The 18,086-nt window shown below is 38.3% G+C and overlaps 1 protein-coding gene across 1 annotated transcript in view; it reads right to left on the minus strand.

Moving 5' to 3' along the window:
- Positions 1 to 17,545, minus strand: part of LOC136801348 (zinc finger imprinted 3-like) — a 42,171-nt gene extending 24,626 nt beyond the window's left edge. The window contains exons 1-2 of the mRNA XM_067057986.1: positions 17,446 to 17,545; positions 15,704 to 17,139 (exon numbers count right to left, since the gene is read on the minus strand). The gene's annotated coding sequence lies outside the window, so the exon portion shown is untranslated. The remainder of the gene's footprint in view (positions 1 to 15,703; positions 17,140 to 17,445) is intronic.
- Between the last annotated feature and the right edge of the window lie 541 nt (positions 17,546 to 18,086).

The raw sequence follows: 18,086 nt of genomic DNA on the forward strand, positions 1-18,086 counted from the left end.
TGAAAGTGCCAATTTTGATAAAAACTAGTCTTGTTTTAAACAAAAACTTCTTTCAAAGGTGTTTTTAATAATTATTAATGTCATAAAACTCGTTAAATAAGTCAATTTATAAGAGATTTTCTAATTGATTGCATTAATTTAATACCTCTTTTTTACGTGTTTTTTACTCTTTCCGAAAAGTGAATTTTGAGTTTAAAAGGTCATAAGTAGAGAACTAGTTGGTCAAATTTAAAAAGTGATAGCTCAAATTTTAAGTTCGGATATCTACTTTTTAAATACCAAAATTCCGAGCACTTTGGGACATTTGTTCGGCCTCGAGACGCCGAGAAACGTCCGAACTTTTTTGTGGGTCACCCGGTAGATAACAAAACCCCCGTTGCAAATTTATCAAAATCTGTGTACATCAGAGATCTCAATAAAGAAATCGATGATCGTCAAGAGTCTATAAGCAAAAGTTGTTTTCTGAATCGAACCTGAACATTAAACTTGAGAAATTTTCTGGATATTCAGATAGTATCGATATTTATACCTTCAAGTCAAAATTTGAAAAGCTACACCTCAAAACTACTCCGAAACATCTACTTGCTGATTTACTCAAGAATAACTATCTGAAGGAACCAGCCCTGAGTTGTGTCAAAACTCAAGATGACATAGACGAAATTTGGGATCGACTGTATCAAGCCTATGGGAACGTCATGCTCATCCTCCAAAGAAAAATCAACCAACTGACGTCATCAAGTTCCATTCAACGCTCCAAAGACACTGGATCAATCATTGAATCAATGACCAATATTGTCAACCTCATCAAGGACCTTACATCTTTGGCAAGGGAACATCACGTCGAGAATTATCTGTATTACGGTGGTGCAATCAACAAAGTCTATAACCTGCTTGGTGATGCCAGGCTATCAAGATGGTTAACACAGATATCAAACGTCACTCTTAAAACCTGAGGAGACTTGGTCAAAACTGTGCACCTTCCTCGAAGATGAGCTGAAAATCCAACACCAGAAGCTGACAGTGAAATCAAGCATTCGAGACAACAAGACCGATAACAAACGTCCAAACAACCAAGATTCATCCAAACGAACCGGATCAAATCAAGACTCATCAAAGAACAACGGGACTCAGAGGTATGGATTTTCTTCTTTTCCTTCCATACCTCAATCTGAGCCCATTTGCTTTATCTGTGGTGCAAAAGACGGAACTGATGAACATGTATCCACTCTTGGTCCTGGAGGCACCAGGATTCTTCAGTACTACACCTGCAAGAAGTTTGTAGAATTAAGTCCAGCTGATAGACTCTCATTACTAAGAAGCAAAAGATACTGCTTTCAGTGTCTTTTTCCAGGTGCTGATGCTTCATCACCCAAGCACAAAGCACCTGCCCAAATCCTATCCACCAGAAGTATCCAATCAAAAAACACGTCCTTGTTTGCAACGACCACAAGGAGGATCAAGTCAACAAAGATTTGTTATCAACTTACAAACAACGCTGTGTCCGAAGCTCCAATCTGCCAGAATTTTCCAAAAACATCAGTTTATCATTTCATGCACATGAATCGTTCAAGACGACTCCGACATCTGGTGATAAAGAATCAACTGACCAGCGTGGTATCTACATGCTACAAACAATCTCAATTGACAACACCCCGTACACTATCTTCTATGACACAGGGTGTAGTGACTTTATCGTCAAACGTTCAGCCATTCAATCACTTGGTTCAAGAGCTACAAAAATGTCATCCCAAGTTACGTCCATCGGCGGAGTTGGTCAAACATCATTGCAGTCATTTGGAACCTTCAACGTCAAAATCCCAATGCACGATGGCAATTTAGCATCATTCAATGGCATATCACTTGATACGATAACCGCTACCTTTCCACAGTATCCACTCACTGATGTTTACACGGAGATTGCTCAAAGCTACCACTCATCCGATCATTGTTCAACTCAACTTCCATCTGTACCTTCAAGTATCGGAGGAGATGTCCACTTCATGGTTGGTATTAGCTATTTACGATATCACCCAAAAGTCGTATATCAACTTGCGTCAGGACTGACGATCTATGAATCAGTTTTCAACAACCAAGATGGTGGTCGTGGGGTTATTGGAGGACCTCATGAGATTTTCACGAAAATTCATCAAACATTCTTCAATCAAACCAACTTCCTTGGATTTTTGAGTGATCAATTATCATTGTACCGAACTGGAATTCAAGTGAATCCAGATGTCAACAAGTTATTTTCTTACTCATCGTATCCCATCAAGCAATTCGAAGAGATAGAATCAACTGGTTCAACCATATCTTATCGGTGCATCAAGTGCAGAGAATGCAACGATTGTAAGAATTCAAACATCCCAGAGGAAATCAGCATCAAAGAAGAATATGAGCAGAACATCATTGATTCTTCTGTTAAAATCGACCCTGATACGAAAATTGTCACTGCAACTCTACCCTTTGTTGCAGACCCTCTCACCAAGTTGGCACCAAACAAGAGCATCGCCCTGAAGATATATCACCAACAACTTCGAAAACTCAACAACTCTCCATCAGATAAAGTCGAAATCATTTCATCTGAATCAAAACTTCAAGATCTTGGTTTTGTGGACTACATTGAAAATCTTAATGCTCAACAACAATCAATGCTCAAGGACACATCGATCCACAACTTCATACCTTGGAGAGTCGTATGGAAGGCTTCATCTGTCACAACTCCTTGTAGAATCGTTTTCGATGGATCACACCCAACATCAACTGGCTTTAGCATCAACGATTTACTGGCTAAAGGTCACAATAGTCTCAATAAACTCCAGGAAATACTCATCCGTTGGACAATCCATCCCATCGGCTTTCATACTGACATTAGAAAAATGTACAAGACCATTAGACTCCACGAATCCCATTGGTGTTACCAACGTTACCTCTGGGAAGAATCACTTGACTCAACCAAAGCTCCAAAAGAAAAGATCATAAAGACTTTGATCTATGGCATTCGTCCAAGTGGCAATCAAGCCGAATACGCCCTTCGTTCGATCTCGACATCCTTCAAAGATCAATATCCCAAAGTTGACGAAATCCTCCAACACGACGTCTATGTTGATGATTGTATAACAGGTGCATCAACTATTCCAGATGCACACCAAAGAGCTGATGAAATTGAATTCGTCCTGAGTCATGGTAATTTCAAGCTAAAAGGAATCACGTTTTCCGGATCTGATCCACCAGAACAGCTAACGGATGATGGTGTCACAATTGGCGTCGGAGGCATGATATGGCACCCCAAAACCGATGAGCTCTCAATCAATATATCCGAATTGAATTTTTCAAAGAAACGTAGAGGGAAGAAATCAACTGAAACCATCAATATCATCCCAGAACGATTGACAAGACGTCACTGTGCTTCTAAAGTCGCAGAAATCTTCGACCTTACCGGACGAATCGCACCAATTGTTGCTACTCTCAAGCTCAATCTCCACGAACTTTCAACTCGACAACTCGAATGGGATGATAAGATTCCAGACGAACTTCGCCCAATCTGGCTAGATCATTTCGAGATGATGCAAGAGATTCCAAATATCAAATTCAAACGTGCTGTTATTCCCTCAGATGCAACTTCATTAAAAGTCAATACCGTAGATTTTGGGGATGCATCTCAATCACTCATCTGCACTGCAATTTACGCTCGTTTTCCTCGACCTCATGGGGAATTTTCATCACAACTCATCTTCGCCAGAACTAAAGTCGTACCAAAAGATTACACTCTACCTCGGGCAGAATTATTTGCTGCTCTTGTAAACACTCACACAAGCGAAATCGTTAAACGATCATTGAAAAGTCTTCATGATTCATCTATCAAGCTGACCGATAGCCAAATTGCAATGTACTGGATAAGCAATGACGACAAACCTTTGAAAAAGTGGGTTCGAAGTCGCGTCTTAGAAATCCTTCGTTTCTCGGACAAGAAAGATTGGTACTACGTTCCAACAGATCAAAACCTTGCAGACCTTGGCACCAGAAGAGGAGCCACATTCCAGGATATCGACCAATCATCTAATTGGATCAATGGACATCAGTGGATGAAGCAATCACAGTCATCATTTCCCATCCAATCAGCATCTGAAGTTACGATCTCCAACAAACAGATGGTTGAAATCAACAAGGAACATACTATCGTTCAAAGTTATCACATCTTATCATTCAAAGAAACATCTGAAAGGTATAAATTCTCTCAATACCTTCTGAACCCAAATCAACACAAGTTTTCTACAGTTATTCGTATCATGGCAATCGTCTTCAAGTATATTTACACTCTAATCAAACGTACAAAAGATAAATCTCGTTCCCAACTCACCATGATGAAACAATCAACCATTCTCATTAACGATGACGAGATCAAAGCTGCTGAGACGTATTTCTACAGGAAAGCATCACAAGAGATAATTCAATTCCTTCCAAAATCAAAATATGAAAATATCACCAGACTCAACGACAATGGAATCTTGGTGTACACTGGTCGAATCCTCGCCGATGATCAAGTATCCATAGTTGGACGTTTCACCAAATCAATGAAAGATTTATCTTCGACATCCTTTTGTGTACCAGTTATAGACAGAGGATCACCAATTGCATATAGTATCATCCTCGACACACATTGGAATCATCCAGAAGTCAGTCATGCTGGGATAGAGTCCACACTTCGCTATGTCCTCAAGAAAGTTTACATCCTTGAAGGTCGAATTCTTATCAAATCCATCAAAAGTTCGTGTCAACGTTGCAAGTTTTTGGCCAAACGAACCATCGACATGGCTATGGGTCCAATCTCCAGATGCAATATCACCATAGCTCCAGCATTCTTCTACACCCAAGTCGACCTATCTGGACCGTTTGTATGCTACACACCACATCATAAACGAAAGACAGTTAAAATATGGTTGGCTGTCTTCTGCTGTTGCTCTACATCAGCTGTCAAAATCAAGGTTATGGACGATTATGGAACGACATCATTCATCCTTGCTTTCAATCGCTTCTCCTGTGACCACGGTTACCCGAAACGACTTCTTTGTGACGAAGGAGGTCAACTCATCAAAGCCTGCAAAGAAATGCGACTTGATTTCATCGATATCAAATCCAAACTGATGAAACAAGCACGTGTTGAGTTCGAATTATGTCCAGTTCAAGGCCACTCAATGCATGGAAAATTAGAACGAAAAATTCGTGAAATCAACAGTTCGATCGAAAAATCTGTTCACAACCAACGTCTTTCAATCCTTCAGTGGGAAACGTTATCATCATCTATTGGCAATCAAATTAACAACTTGCCCTTGGCTGTTGGTAACATTGTGGGAGACTTCGAATGTCTCGACTTGATAACGCCGAATCGTTTACTATTGGGACGAAACAATAATCGTTGCCCCACTGGCATTCTATCATCTACCAACCCATCAAATATCATCAAGGAGAACCAATTCATCTTCAATGCCTGGTTTGAAGTTTGGCTTCTCGTCCATGTGCCAAAACTCATGCACCAGCCAAAATGGTTTACATCAGACAAAATCAACGTTGGCGATATCATCTTGTTCACCAAAAACGAATCAGTTCTGTCAAACTCGTACACCTATGGAATCGTCAAGAGTCTCGAATTCGGTCGTGATGGCGTGGCACGTAAGGCCATCATTCGATATCGTAACGAAAATGAAAACGTATTTCGAGAAACAAAGCGAGCTGTTCGATCATTGGTCGTTATTCATCACGTGGACGATTGTGATATGATGAAAGAGTTGGGTGAAATGGCTTTATATGTTGATTTGATTCGTAAATGAATTCGTAAATTATGGTACATGTTTGCTTTTTTGGTGGGAGTGTAATGTGATTCATCAAATTTTTAGTATATTTAAAAAAGCAAAAATATTTTATAGTTCAATTTTCAGTGTCTTGTTTTTGTCAGTGTCTTTTTGTCCCCAGCGTCCTTTGTTTTCCCAGTGCTTTCTTTTTCAGCGTCTTTTCTCTCTTGTGCATTCTCGTGTTTCATGCGTCATTTGTTTTGTTCTATGTTTTAAAGTCATTTATCTATGTTATCAATTATTTCAAATACTTTGTCAGTTATTATCATTTTGTCATTTAGTCATTTAGTAATTAATTATTTCACACGCATTTTATTTAATTATCATTTGATTTCTCAAGAGTGTTATATATTCATTGTTTTTATATCTTGTCAAACTAGTTTTTTTGTATCAAATTTATTATAAAAAGGCCAACTTTTTCTCACTCGCTACTTAGTCACTTGTGACTATGACTATGAGAGAGTCAACATCAATATGACTTCAAATGACAAATGACAATAATCAGAATTTTACTTCAATTTCAACTTTGTATTTTCACTGGCTCACATTTCCAGCACACATTCTTGGCCAGCTGGTAGGTTTTTCTTGTTTCTTGTTTGCACTTTTTCTGTTTTCTTTGTTTCTTTTGCATAGTGACTGTTCAGGCCTTAGGTTAAGTTAAGTTAGGCTCTACTTGTCAAATACATTTATAATTCAAGGCTCAATTTATTTTGTTAATTAGAAACTTAGGAATTTTCATTCATTTTATTTTTTAGTTTGAACTTGAACCTCAATATCAATTCAATCAACGTTACAAATTCTTGTCTGTGTGTGTGCGTGGACTTACATTCAAACAGAACCCATCTCAACATCCGCTGATCGTGCAGCAAATCGTTTCAATCAATTCAATTCATTCTTCCAACTGAATCAGTCAAATCTCTCAACTTATTATCAACTTGTTCACGTTACTCAATTTACGTGAATGTCAAGACGTAATCTTCGTCGGATCGATTACAAAATACTCAACTCTACTGGGCAGCTAGTCGAGAAAGTTGCCACGTCAAAGGAGTCTTCAACTGAGTTTCAAATCTACTCAACAAAATCAACATTCAACGAAATGCCATCTCAATCTGCAATCAACATCAAAGTCCTTATCCAGGAGGTAGCTGACACTATTGACGAAAATCCTATCGAACCTGGAGCTGACTACAAAGACGTCATCGAGAGGTTAATCGAGTTACGTAAATCCATTCGATCCAATGAACAAACTCTCGTTACTGAAACCCCCGATCCAATCTTGACAACAACCATCCTAGAGACACTCAACGTGATGAAGAATTACATCAAGGATGCTACCAAATCCAAACGTCATTTTCAAATGGTACAAGCAAAGCAGGAAAGTGATGCTGTTGACCGTAAGGAAAAATCACTTCTATTCTCAATAAAAGATTCTAAAAATTCTATCGAGGAGCTAATTACTCAGTTCTCACGCCAACCAAAAGACTGTTCCAACGAGGAGTTAATGGACATGAAATCAAATCTATCATCACATATCAACTTAGTCAATGAAACTTCAAAACGTCTTGAATCCATCTCTTCAGCTGAAACCAACAATGAAACTACTACAGAAGCAATCCAACGTCTATTGGAACGGTATGATCATTTGACTTTATCAAAATCTGTGTACATCAGAGATCTCAATAAAGAAATCGATGATCGTCAAGAGTCTATAAGCAAAAGTTGTTTTCTGAATCGAACCTGAACATTAAACTTGAGAAATTTTCTGGATATTCAGATAGTATCGATATTTATACCTTCAAGTCAAAATTTGAAAAGCTACACCTCAAAACTACTCCGAAACATCTACTTGCTGATTTACTCAAGAATAACTATCTGAAGGAACCAGCCCTGAGTTGTGTCAAAACTCAAGATGACATAGACGAAATTTGGGATCGACTGTATCAAGCCTATGGGAACGTCATGCTCATCCTCCAAAGAAAAATCAACCAACTGACGTCATCAAGTTCCATTCAACGCTCCAAAGACACTGGATCAATCATTGAATCAATGACCAATATTGTCAACCTCATCAAGGACCTTACATCTTTGGCAAGGGAACATCACGTCGAGAATTATCTGTATTACGGTGGTGCAATCAACAAAGTCTATAACCTGCTTGGTGATGCCAGGCTATCAAGATGGTTAACACAGATATCAAACGTCACTCTTAAACCTGAGGAGACTTGGTCAAAACTGTGCACCTTCCTCGAAGATGAGCTGAAAATCCAACACCAGAAGCTGACAGTGAAATCAAGCATTCGAGACAACAAGACCGATAACAAACGTCCAAACAACCAAGATTCATCCAAACGAACCGGATCAAATCAAGACTCATCAAAGAACAACGGGACTCAGAGGTATGGATTTTCTTCTTTTCCTTCCATACCTCAATCTGAGCCCATTTGCTTTATCTGTGGTGCAAAAGACGGAACTGATGAACATGTATCCACTCTTGGTCCTGGAGGCACCAGGATTCTTCAGTACTACACCTGCAAGAAGTTTGTAGAATTAAGTCCAGCTGATAGACTCTCATTACTAAGAAGCAAAAGATACTGCTTTCAGTGTCTTTTTCCAGGTGCTGATGCTTCATCACCCAAGCACAAAGCACCTGCCCAAATCCTATCCACCAGAAGTATCCAATCAAAAAACACGTCCTTGTTTGCAACGACCACAAGGAGGATCAAGTCAACAAAGATTTGTTATCAACTTACAAACAACGCTGTGTCCGAAGCTCCAATCTGCCAGAATTTTCCAAAAACATCAGTTTATCATTTCATGCACATGAATCGTTCAAGACGACTCCGACATCTGGTGATAAAGAATCAACTGACCAGCGTGGTATCTACATGCTACAAACAATCTCAATTGACAACACCCCATACACTATCTTCTATGACACAGGGTGTAGTGACTTTATCGTCAAACGTTCAGCCATTCAATCACTTGGTTCAAGAGCTACAAAAATGTCATCCCAAGTTACGTCCATCGGCGGAGTTGGTCAAACATCATTGCAGTCATTTGGAACCTTCAACGTCAAAATCCCAATGCACGATGGCAATTTAGCATCATTCAATGGCATATCACTTGATACGATAACCGCTACCTTTCCACAGTATCCACTCACTGATGTTTACACGGAGATTGCTCAAAGCTACCACTCATCCGATCATTGTTCAACTCAACTTCCATCTGTACCTTCAAGTATCGGAGGAGATGTCCACTTCATGGTTGGTATTAGCTATTTACGATATCACCCAAAAGTCGTATATCAACTTGCGTCAGGACTGACGATCTATGAATCAGTTTTCAACAACCAAGATGGTGGTCGTGGGGTTATTGGAGGACCTCATGAGATTTTCACGAAAATTCATCAAACATTCTTCAATCAAACCAACTTCCTTGGATTTTTGAGTGATCAATTATCATTGTACCGAACTGGAATTCAAGTGAATCCAGATGTCAACAAGTTATTTTCTTACTCATCGTATCCCATCAAGCAATTCGAAGAGATAGAATCAACTGGTTCAACCATATCTTATCGGTGCATCAAGTGCAGAGAATGCAACGATTGTAAGAATTCAAACATCCCAGAGGAAATCAGCATCAAAGAAGAATATGAGCAGAACATCATTGATTCTTCTGTTAAAATCGACCCTGATACGAAAATTGTCACTGCAACTCTACCCTTTGTTGCAGACCCTCTCACCAAGTTGGCACCAAACAAGAGCATCGCCCTGAAGATATATCACCAACAGCTTCGAAAACTCAACAACTCTCCATCAGATAAAGTCGAAATCATTTCATCTGAAGCAAAACTTCAAGATCTTGGTTTTGTGGACTACATTGAAAATCTTAATGCTCAACAACAATCAATGCTCAAGGACACATCGATCCACAACTTCATACCTTGGAGAGTCGTATGGAAGGCTTCATCTGTCACAACTCCTTGTAGAATCGTTTTCGATGGATCACACCCAACATCAACTGGCTTTAGCATCAACGATTTACTGGCTAAAGGTCACAATAGTCTCAATAAACTCCAGGAAATACTCATCCGTTGGACAATCCATCCCATCGGCTTTCATACTGACATTAGAAAAATGTACAACACCATTAGACTCCACGAATCCCATTGGTGTTACCAACGTTACCTCTGGGAAGAATCACTTGACTCAACCAAAGCTCCAAAAGAAAAGATCATAAAGACTTTGATCTATGGCATTCGTCCAAGTGGCAATCAAGCCGAATACGCCCTTCGTTCGATCTCGACATCCTTCAAAGATCAATATCCCAAAGTTGACGAAATCCTCCAACACGACGTCTATGTTGATGATTGTATAACAGGTGCATCAACTATTCCAGATGCACACCAAAGAGCTGATGAAATTGAATTCGTCCTGAGTCATGGTAATTTCAAGCTAAAAGGAATCACGTTTTCCGGATCTGATCCACCAGAACAGCTAACGGATGATGGTGTCACAATTGGCGTCGGAGGCATGATATGGCACCCCAAAACCGATGAGCTCTCAATCAATATATCCGAATTGAATTTTTCAAAGAAACGTAGAGGGAAGAAATCAACTGAAACCATCAATATCATCCCAGAACGATTGACAAGACGTCACTGTGCTTCTAAAGTCGCAGAAATCTTCGACCTTACCGGACGAATCGCACCAATTGTTGCTACTCTCAAGCTCAATCTCCACGAACTTTCAACTCGACAACTCGACTGGGATGATAAGATTCCAGACGAACTTCGCCCAATCTGGCTAGATCATTTCGAGATGATGCAAGAGATTCCAAATATCAAATTCAAACGTGCTGTTATTCCCTCAGATGCAACTTCATTAAAAGTCAATACCGTAGATTTTGGGGATGCATCTCAATCACTCATCTGCACTGCAATTTACGCTCGTTTTCCTCGACCTCATGGGGAATTTTCATCACAACTCATTTTCGCCAGAACTAAAGTCGTACCAAAAGATTACACTCTACCTCGGGCAGAATTATTTGCTGCTCTTGTAAACACTCACACAAGCGAAATCGTTAAACGATCATTGAAAAGTCTTCATGATTCATCTATCAAGCTGACCGATAGCCAAATTGCAATGTACTGGATAAGCAATGACGACAAACCTTTGAAAAAGTGGGTTCGAAGTCGCGTCTTAGAAATCCTTCGTTTCTCGGACAAGAAAGATTGGTACTACGTTCCAACAGATCAAAACCTTGCAGACCTTGGCACCAGAAGAGGAGCCACATTCCAGGATATCGACCAATCATCTAATTGGATCAATGGACATCAGTGGATGAAGCAATCACAGTCATCATTTCCCATCCAATCAGCATCTGAAGTTACGATCTCCAACAAACAGATGGTTGAAATCAACAAGGAACATACTATCGTTCAAAGTTATCACATCTTATCATTCAAAGAAACATCTGAAAGGTATAAATTCTCTCAATACCTTCTGAACCCAAATCAACACAAGTTTTCTACAGTTATTCGTATCATGGCAATCGTCTTCAAGTATATTTACACTCTAATCAAACGTACAAAAGATAAATCTCGTTCCCAACTCACCATGATGAAACAATCAACCATTCTCATTAACGATGACGAGATCAAAGCTGCTGAGACGTATTTCTACAGGAAAGCATCACAAGAGATAATTCAATTCCTTCCAAAATCAAAATATGAAAATATCACCAGACTCAACGACAATGGAATCTTGGTGTACACTGGTCGAATCCTCGCCGATGATCAAGTATCCATAGTTGGACGTTTCACCAAATCAATGAAAGATTTATCTTCGACATCCTTTTGTGTACCAGTTATAGACAGAGGATCACCAATTGCATATAGTATCATCCTCGACACACATTGGAATCATCCAGAAGTCAGTCATGCTGGGATAGAGTCCACACTTCGCTATGTCCTCAAGAAAGTTTACATCCTTGAAGGTCGAATTCTTATCAAATCCATCAAAAGTTCGTGTCAACGTTGCAAGTTTTTGGCCAAACGAACCATCGACATGGCTATGGGTCCAATCTCCAGATGCAATATCACCATAGCTCCAGCATTCTTCTACACCCAAGTCGACCTATCTGGACCGTTTGTATGCTACACACCACATCATAAACGAAAGACAGTTAAAATATGGTTGGCTGTCTTCTGCTGTTGCTCTACATCAGCTGTCAAAATCAAGGTTATGGACGATTATGGAACGACATCATTCATCCTTGCTTTCAATCGCTTCTCCTGTGACCACGGTTACCCGAAACGACTTCTTTGTGACGAAGGAGGTCAACTCATCAAAGCCTGCAAAGAAATGCGACTTGATTTCATTGATATCAAATCCAAACTGATGAAACAAGCACGTGTTGAGTTCGAATTATGTCCAGTTCAAGGCCACTCAATGCATGGAAAAGTAGAACGAAAAATTCGTGAAATCAACAGTTCGATCGAAAAATCTGTTCACAACCAACGTCTTTCAATCCTTCAGTGGGAAACGTTATCATCATCTATTGGCAATCAAATTAACAACTTGCCCTTGGCTGTTGGTAACATTGTGGGAGACTTCGAATGTCTCGACTTGATAACGCCGAATCGTTTACTATTGGGACGAAACAATAATCGTTGCCCCACTGGCATTCTATCATCTACCAACCCATCAAATATCATCAAGGAGAACCAATTCATCTTCAATGCCTGGTTTGAAGTTTGGCTTCTCGTCCATGTGCCAAAACTCATGCACCAGCCAAAATGGTTTACATCAGACAAAATCAACGTTGGCGATATCATCTTGTTCACCAAAAACGAATCAGTTCTGTCAAACTCGTACACCTATGGAATCGTCAAGAGTCTCGAATTCGGTCGTGATGGCGTGGCACGTAAGGCCATCATTCGATATCGTAACGAAAATGAAAACGTATTTCGAGAAACAAAGCGAGCTGTTCGATCATTGGTCGTTATTCATCACGTGGACGATTGTGATATGATGAAAGAGTTGGGTGAAATGGCTTTATATGTTGATTTGATTCGTAAATGAATTCGTAAATTATGGTAAATGTTTGCTTTTTTGGTGGGAGTGTAATGTGATTCATCAAATTTTTAGTATATTTAAAAAAGCAAAAATATTTTATAGTTCAATTTTCAGTGTCTTGTTTTTGTCAGTGTCTTTTTGTCCCCAGCGTCCTTTGTTTTCCCAGTGCTTTCTTTTTCAGCGTCTTTTCTCTCTTGTGCATTCTCGTGTTTCATGCGTCATTTGTTTTGTTCTATGTTTTAAAGTCATTTATCTATGTTATCAATTATTTCAAACACTTTGTCAGTTATTATCATTTTGTCATTTAGTCATTTAGTAATTAATTATTTCACACGCATTTTATTTAATTATCATTTGATTTCTCAAGAGTGTTATATATTCATTGTTTTTATATCTTGTCAAACTAGTTTTTTTGTATCAAATTTATTATAAAAAGGCCAACTTTTTCTCACTCGCTACTCAGTCACTTGTGACTTGACTATGAGAGAGTCAACATCAATATGACTTCAAATGACAAATGACAATAATCAGAATTTTACTTCAATTTCAACTTTGTATTTTCACTGGCTCACATTTCCAGCACACATTCTTGGCCAGCTGGTAGGTTTTTCTTGTTTCTTGTTTGCACTTTTTCTGTTTTCTTTGTTTCTTTTTGCATAGTGACTGTTCAGGCCTTAGGTTAAGTTAAGTTAGGCTCTACTTGTCAAATACATTTATAATTCAAGGCTCAATTTATTTTGTTAATTAGAAACTTAGGAATTTTCATTCATTTTATTTTTTAGTTTGAACTTGAACCTCAATATCAATTCAATCAACGTTACAAATTCTTGTCTGTGTGTGTGCGTGGACTTACAACTGCTATTTTGTGCAAACTCAGCGTATTTGAAGCATCGATTCAGACCTCGTAAAAACATATAATGTCAATCTGGCTTTAAAGCAGTTGACGGTACATCCAACGTGTAAAACTACTTTAATGGTTAATATGGTATTTGTCATGGTGAATGAACGAAGGCTGGAAGGCAAAACCATAAAGCTGAAATAGGAATAGAGAAGAAGAAACTGTCAATAGATAATTTGTAAAAATTTTTAACAAAAATAAAAAATGCTTCTATTAATTTTTATCATTAAGTTTCTTCATAATTTGTAATAAATATATCCAGGTGATGTCAATCAGACTGTTTGATTACCGTGAAAAAGGGTAATCACTGGAGGGAAACTGGTATCGCCTCCAAATAGTAGAGCTTTCTGGTAATAAAATTTTAAAAATTCAAAAGTCAAAAACATTTAATTTACATTTTAGCTTAGAAAAAGTGCAGACCAAGAAAGGTCTGCAGTTTGGAGGCAATGTAAAGTTTCCCTCAAATGATGCAAATTACCCTTTTTCACGGGTACCAATCTAATATAAAATTATCAAACGATAGGTGTTAGATTACCGCAACCAAATCGAACAGTCACGAAACTAAAAGATTCTGGTAAAGTTGAGTTATATTCGAACGACCCTGCCGATTACCCGGACTCCAGGGATTTTCTTGTTGCCTGTCCGAGGATTTTAATATTACTTTTTGAGACTTAACCCGGACTGAACGCGTGGTCTGCGAGACGTACTTAAACAATTGGGCGATCACACATGGATAGAAATATTTCTTTCGTTCGACAGGGTCGTCTTCGATCAGGTTCAGTAACCAAACACCTATAGTTTGATTCTATTTGATAAAATTTGATAGTTCAATTACGAAAATTTGGATCAATTGAATTCAATTGACATCGCCTGGAGATAAACAGAAGGTTCGTTAATGGTGGTATGCAAAGTTTTTCCCAATTTCTGATAATAATTACACAAAAGTAACAGTAAAGTAACTGATGATGCCTGATTATACAACAAGGATACAAAGCAAAAAGAAATTCTTTAAAAAAATTTTCAATCATACATCCTATCTGAAACATTTGGAACATTACTTTTGATAAAATAGTATTATACTTACTATCAAAGTTGCAGAACAGTCTGTGGGATTATACCTTCTACTTTCTGAAACCAACTGGTCCCAAGTTTCGTTGCTTTTTGTTATATTCCAAGCTATGACTTTGGAGCAGTTTGGAGCGCTAAAGACGCTAATTTCTGTTCACGCGGTGTTGTTGTATTCCAAACTATGACTTTGGAGCGCCAAAAACGCAAAATATCTGTTCGCGCGGTCGAGCTAGCTTATAATCTCACCACACGGCAATCTTTTAGATGCGGTCACTAGGTTACATCGTCCCGTTTTTTCTTGAACAATTTTTCGCCAGCTCGATCCCCACCTCGTGAAGCAACATAGGCTCCCTTCGGGAGCAATTACACCCCTTCTCACAGACCCACTAGGAACCTTTCCCCCTAGAAAATTTGGGAAAAAATAGCGTCCCCGGGGGAGAATTATCCCCAGATTTTTATCCCCACTGAAAATAATCAATTAAACCAATCCTCACCACAAAATATCATGCTATTTTTCTCACCCCACTGAATTTTCTGACTTGAAAACAAAAGAATTTAAATCCCCGGTCATAAAAAATATGGGAATATCAATCCTTATCGAATTTTGGTCCGTTATTTTTACCCCCACTAGCTGAAAAAATCCTTTCGGGTCTGTGAGAAGGGGGTGGATGGGTAAAAGGTTGAAAGTTCTGTCAACAACGTTTTATAATGTTAAAATATAGCGATACAAATCTTCTGAAGTCTTGGACCACAAGACAAGGTGATGCAAAAGAAAATCATTGGAGAAAACAACAAAATAGTTCACTAACCTCCGTAATATCGTTTTTGCCATTTCAAAATGAACATTTTTGGTTTGAGTGGTATGGTGTGTAGTGTGTGGTGTACGATATCGATAGACGTTGATGTGCTTTTGTTGTTGTTAGTTTGCGTTTCTTCTTGTGGTGTGACTAATAATGGTTGTTCATGTGTGCTGTCAGTAAGGAATTCTTCCTCCTTTTCATCCTCAAAGGCTTGAAGGTCTTTGCTTTGAACAAGTAGTTCCGAAGTTTGATTCGATTCATCAAAATTTCTACTCTCCTCTTCAATTGTATTGTCCTGAACTGGTTCTTCAGTATTCTGTTCTGTCTCATTGGTTTCCAACGATGCAGGTTCTGTTTCGTTCTTTATCGTTTTCTCTTCCACGATTTTCATAGCTGGTACCTCCTCCACAGGTTCAATTGGCGATTCGACGTCTTTGATAACCGACGGCGAGACACCTTTACTAAGTAATGAAACTAATGCCCACCAGTTGTTATACTGAACTTTCTTAACAGTAATGTTTTTATCATGAGAGTTTTGTGGAAGGCTCTCCTTTATTCTAGCATCTTTCCCAAACAAATTGAACGAGCTCCACCAGGCTCCACCATCCAGACTCTTTAGGCAAGTTATCCCTTCTAACGAAACATTGACCTTTCTCAAAAAGTGAAAATAGTTTCCACCAGTTTTTGATCGTTTTTCTCAGCAGAGATGTCTGTGTGAGAGTTACAGACTTTCTATGTGCAGCGAAAGTCGTGTTTGTTAGTACAGGCACAGTTACATCCAAAGAAAGGTTTGTCACTGAGAGTTTATCTACACTTTTATTGATAAATATTGGCGATTTTTGAAAAATTTCATGCTCAACAGGTGCTAATGGTCGATTTTGAAGTCTTGTTTTTCCAGTCCTGAAAACAGGTATTGCACATATATTTTCTCGTAGAGGGTCCGAAAACCAACTGCATGAATTTCTTGAGCATGGAAGTCTTAGTAGTGTAAGGAGGCACAAACTTTCCATGTTTTCCACATTGTAAACAAACTGCCTCTCTCTTGAAAAGATCTTTGACAAAGTTTGTCAATTTCAAAAACAATAAGTGTGGTGAATAAAATGAAGGTTGCCTGTCCTTTTCCCGAGTGACCTTTTCATTTTTGACTTGATTTAGAATTTTAACATCCCATAAAGGTGATTGTTCTTTGTCCACACTCAATGGATGCAAGGGAGGTAAAACAGTTTTATGTCTTGTAAACTTCTGATTTAGTTTACGGCAAGTGTTTCTAAGCGAGAAAAATTTCCCGGTAGAATGATCATGATAAAGGTGGAGCTGCTTGAGAAAATGATCCAACCTGAAGCTTCTTAAACCATTCGTTTGTTGTTCAACAACGACCCTGTTGATTTGACGGCATTGAATACACCCATCTCTGATATACTTGTAAACTGTTCGATTATGTGAAACTAAAAAAAAACAGTGTTCAAAGTAAGTGTTTGAATCTTACATTTGACTGGGCCAATATTTTTCTTAAGTCTAGCTTTGGATAATCTTTTAAGTCTGCTGTATAGTGAAAATATCATTTTGATCTTTCAAGACTCAGAAACAAAGATCTGTCAAAGCTCTTGAAGAGAAAGAATCACAATCAGGAGGTAATGCCTTTTGATAAGTTCATGATAAATTATTACAGAAAGTCGATTTTGAAGTAAAATTTAATAATTTAAATTTTCCAAACAGAGGTGCATCCAAGAGCATTTGACAACGGTACATACCTGTCTGCTGCAAGAGGCACCATACTATCAGCAGTATTCCAATATTATACTGCATATTACATTTTTATTTCAACTTTTTCAAATCTAGAAAGTTCATTAACAATGTACAATTATTATCAACATTAACAAATTAACAAAAAAACTGAAGCTTCAAAATGAAATGTTGGCAAAATGAAAACATCATCATCTACTTTTTTCAAATATATTGATCTGCATAATAACTATGGTTTATATAACCAGGTTTAAGTTCAACCCCCCCTCTTTTTTTCGACCTTTTACGCACAAACTCTTACAATCTCTAACTATATTCCAAGGTTATTAAAATGAAGAATACAAATATATATGATATAATGATTGTTGAGAAATTTAAAAATGAATGGAAAACACTCTTTTGCAAATTGCCAAATCTTCCAAGCCCCCTCTTAAAAAATTAACCCCCTCTTTTTGTACAAGCCACCCCTTTTATTTGAAATTTTCACAAGCCCCCCTTCTTTTAAATTCAGTAAAATTCTCAACCCCCCCCCCTTTTTAAAGGGGGGGGGTGCCCACTATGGTTACCCGACTTCACGGTATATGTATCTTTGGAAAGCTAATTGAATCCATTTTCTTGTTATGTTAAAGATTTTCTTCAAAAACCTCAT

This window comes from Clytia hemisphaerica, unplaced genomic scaffold (assembly GCF_902728285.1).
Source record: "Clytia hemisphaerica strain Z4C2 unplaced genomic scaffold, Clytia hemisphaerica genome assembly, whole genome shotgun sequence".
Lineage (NCBI taxonomy): Eukaryota > Metazoa > Cnidaria > Hydrozoa > Leptothecata > Clytiidae > Clytia > Clytia hemisphaerica.